Source organism: Montipora foliosa, chromosome 4 (assembly GCF_036669935.1).
Source record: "Montipora foliosa isolate CH-2021 chromosome 4, ASM3666993v2, whole genome shotgun sequence".
Classification (NCBI taxonomy): domain Eukaryota; kingdom Metazoa; phylum Cnidaria; class Anthozoa; order Scleractinia; family Acroporidae; genus Montipora; species Montipora foliosa.
Genome location: NC_090872.1, coordinates 39,036,593 through 39,041,272, shown reverse-complemented (window position 1 = coordinate 39,041,272; position 4,680 = coordinate 39,036,593).

Here is a 4,680-nt window from a genome sequence, read left to right as displayed (position 1 = left end):
AAAAAAGGCTGCACGAAATAACTTGAAAACAAAACTGCATTTAGGACATTGTCATGATACGCCCAGGAACCATAGATGGCAGCTAGAAGTTTGCCGAGCGCACATTTATAAATATATTTATATGTGACTGTATTGTATAATGCTAGAAAAAATGTTTACAAATACAAATATAAGTGTAAGTTTTCTTATATGTTACCGTTTTGGACACCAGACCCACTACAGTTGTAAAGTTGAACTGGAAACACTTGTGGCTCACTGCTGGACGCTGTCACGAAGAGTTTGTCAGATTTTGAAATATACGCCGTCTCTCATACTTATATAGCATTACGTTATTGAATATGGCCAGCTGCCCTGATAAAGAGAAGCACGTTTTTCACTGACTAACAACGACTTATCTCTTTTGTGTAGATTTTCAATCCCCAGTATGAACGCTTCAAAAAGAAATTAGATTTTTTTACTTCGGAGGCGCAATAGTCTCGTGTAAGATCCTTCTGTGTTCGCGATTAATTTTCTTCACTTAATCATAATATTAAAGTCAAATCTTCGCGAGAATCAGACACACCATAAAGCAATTGGTGGCTGCTACCCAGTAGCCAACCAATTTGATGTGAAATTTACTTCGAATTCATGTATCACCATACTTTCCTCAGTAGATAACTGATCTCATACCTTTGAAGTCCGTGCCTGATCAATTATGTTTTTGCAGTGAAAATTTCCTTTACAGACTACAACAGAAAAAATATAAAATAAAGTACAGCGTCTTTTCAGTCCCTTTATACGTTTATGCCTAAGCATAAAATGATAAACTTGGCATTCTTTGGCCGAAGTTGATGACACAAAATTGAATGACTTTTGTTGCAAAAATGGGTCGAACAGTGACCGGTATGCTTCCCGCGGTTATCCTTTTCATTCGAACTACTTATATGCGGAAACATAGTTAGATGATGGAAACAGAAAGATGACAATTTGTTCAGTGCGAAAATTGATTTGCCTCTACCACCCTGCTGCAAAATGTGCTCAAGAAACAAAGTAAAACAAACCACTGAAGGATGAAATAATCTTTAAATATTTCCCGCTATGGCTTCCCATTTGGAAGAGATAAGAATTTGGAACAGTGGCAATAATTTAAGAACATCCTTAAGGGTATAGACGAAAGGATATGCATGTATTATTAAAGATCTTTTCTTTGAAAGAAAAAGTTTAAGGTAATTGATAAGTATAACACCTCCGTTAGAGAGTGATTTCATTTCAATGCCGGGCTTTCACAGGGTTTTCTAATTGTGAGAAACTGACGTGAAAAGGCGTGTCACTGTTACTTTTGAATGGCGTTTAAAGAACGACAGTGGCTTATTTCGGAAGTCTTCTTCTGGGAGCGTCTTCAGGGCACTTTTGTCAATTTCATTTTTCATTTGGTTATTTGCCTTTTTAGATTATTTGTTTTGGCGCTGACTTACCAGTTCATCGACACACGAGTTTAATTAAGTGATTGATAGGCTATTCAATTAAGTCTTTTTGTATTCCATTTTTTTTATGCCGAAAGTGGCAAACTGCTAATCGACCACTTGCTCTTACAGCTCACCGCATACGTTAAAATAAACTTACGTAGAAATACAGCAGTTCAACGAAAGTTGTTAAGCGAAGTTCTCTCGCTAGAAACACACATCACAGTGCTGTAATGAAATAGTGCTACCCGCCGAAGAGAGCGCTGAAAAAGGAGCGAATGATAATCGAATGATAATCCATCTTTTTTGTTTTCGTCTAGCCACATATGGTTTCTCAGTTAACGTTGTTTTACGCTTCAGTCAAATCAGTTAATTAATTAAGCCCAGTTTCTTTTGGTGAGGTCTCTGCTAGCTAATGAGTCTGAACTACGAAATTTCCTACGGAGGGAAACAACCTGTCGACAATTTACTCCGCAGGTACGACGCAAATTTTTCAGCTGCTCTCTCCCACAAAGCACAATATTGAACAATCACAGTTTTTAAACTGCGCCTTCAAGCGAATGTAAGAGCTTATGAGATGGCTAGATTACAGAATACATGGCCATTTACATTCATTATAAAATACACTGCAACTGCAGTCCCACAGTCGTGCAACCCGACGCCACCGCAGTCCCGTACCTCACAATGTGCATGTCTTATATTTTCATTCCCACAGAACTCGCCATTTCACATTAAACAGCGGTAATCTAGAAATAACTTTAAACGTTGGGATACAAAATGCCAAATAAATCAGTCATAACTTAAAACTTATTAACTCGTTTACCTAAATGGTAGAAATGCTGCCGGGGGGAAGGAATATGTTGAAATTATGCTTGCGGTAATTTAACGGCGGTTTGAGCGTGGAATTGAATGGGAGATTTTAATAGGTCTTGAGCAGGCACTGAACAAAACGTGGACCATCAAACTGGACCCCTCGAGAGAAGAAAGAAAGCAATAGATGGTTTTCTCAGTGACGTCATCAATCGCAAGGTCTTCTGAAGTTTTATCTAAACCGGGAGGTTAACGATGACCTCACGTTGCGTGACACCATGATACAAAGCTATTTGGTTGGAAAAATGTCTGTCCCTATGAATCTCAGCAGTTTGAGCCTTTCAAGTAAATTAGAAGATGTGTTCATTCACATGTATTTTATCTCATGAGCTAAAGTAAGCGCATTCATCACAAAGTGAACTACAGATATTTTCGTTGATTACCGGCAGCCATTTTGGCAGGCTACTTGGCGTGCACATACAAAACTCTATAAAGTTGCGTGAAACCCTTCGACAAATAACTCAGAAACGATGCACTGCACAGTCCTGAGAATTGGAGAGGTGGTTCAAAGTTTTTTATCCAACAACGTTTCAAGATCTTGGCTTTTTTCATTGAACGATTTCGAATTTATTTTTTTGTTGCGTTACAGGGTTTCAGGACACCCCCAGAAGAGAAATGAAAAATAGAGCATAACTGCAATTCCTTGCGCCTTTGACCACAATCCCTTGCGTTTCGAAGAAAAATGTGTTCTTCTTCCGAGTAGCGAGCTGCCTCTTTCGTTCGCTACAGGCTCACTCACTGCGGGAGCAATAAACTGACTTTACTTTTTGGATTGCGTTATTTTCCAAGCCAAACAGAGTTAAAATAGTTCCTTTATCTCCTTTTCCCGATTTCTTCTTCATTTACTTCAGGTCTGCGGGAGTAGTCCATTTAACTCCATTTCTAAAGTCTTTTTATTTAACTACGTGACCGCCGACTTCGGTGGCAAACACTTTCCCCAGTCCTTTTCTTTTTTTCTTTCCTTTGTTTTCTTCTTTTCTTAATCATGTGGGACTGTTTCCCTAGTCAACTACGGGACGGCGGTGGCATTCAACATCGCAGCGCGTCCAAGCGGCCCCGGCTGCATTCTGTAATTGTTTTTTAATACAGCAGCCCAAACATTGTACGTAGTTGTTCCAATAATTGTATTCGAGTAGAGAAAAATACCACATGGGAAGGAGTTGAATCGTTGAAGGCAGAAAAAATGGTGGTGGCGAAATATTTGAAATCCATTTATTTTTAACGTCGGGTCATGATTATGACGATCACAAGTGATTAAGAACGCCCCTAGGTAGGAGGAGCTTAAGCAGGCACCGTCAGAGAAATTTGGTTTATCAACGGAGTTGATAATGTAAATTGACCACCGTACAGAGAATCTCTGTACGGTGGTCAATTTACATTATCAACTCCGTTGATAAACCAAATTTTTGTATACTACTTCCCCACCGACGCAGCACCACAGTTTCTTTAGAAACTACCCCTTCATTCACCGTCAGAGAAAGCCTAAAAAACACAGGTTTGAACTGACGAGACGCGAAGCATTACTGTGCGATTGCACAGTTATTAAGCCATCTGGGAGCCCATCCCCTTTCCGATAATCCGGCAGTCTCGCTCCAACAAGTCGTATTTCAATATACTCGAATTTCACATATTTCATTATTATTCTTTCGTCTTGAACGAGATTTAAAGAGCAGGCGCAAATGACCAGTTCCGAGCTGGCTTGAAAGCTCATGTGGTGAAGTTTAGCGCAAGCGCACGGTAAAAAGGTGTCAAGTCTTCTTGCGCTGAAGCAAGAAATTCAAACTTTAGTTCCTTAAGTTGGCCTCTCAAATGCGATGATCATTCTCCCTTAGAGAAGAAGAAAATGATGACAGGAGGAAATACCAAATATCCACAAATAAAGTAAATTTAAACATCGTGGGCATTTCTTTTTTTATTGGATTAAGATTACTCTTAACCTCAGGTATATTCTGTCCTTTTCGTGATATGGACAATCTCAATGGTAACATAATACACAAGTAGAAATATTGATGGCGTCATTGTAACCAAATAAATTTTAAGTAAGGCAGCATCGATTCAAGCTACGGAAGAATAGGTTCAATAAGTGCAAGTCGGTTACTCTTACTTATTGCTTCGTATGGGCAAAGCACTAAACAAATCGATTTCTAATTGAGCGAATTACGTTAAAGGGCTGTCTCATATGAGCTGAGAAGGCAGGGGATGTTTGCCAGGCCTCTTGTAAAGATAAATAGATTTTGAAATTCATTCATTGTTAAGAGTGCAGGGGAAGCATTTCTGTAATCAATAAGAGAAGTCGTTTTGTAATTTTATAATAATAGTAGTTATAAATCATTTCTAATCAAGATCACTAAACGCATACTATAGCAAC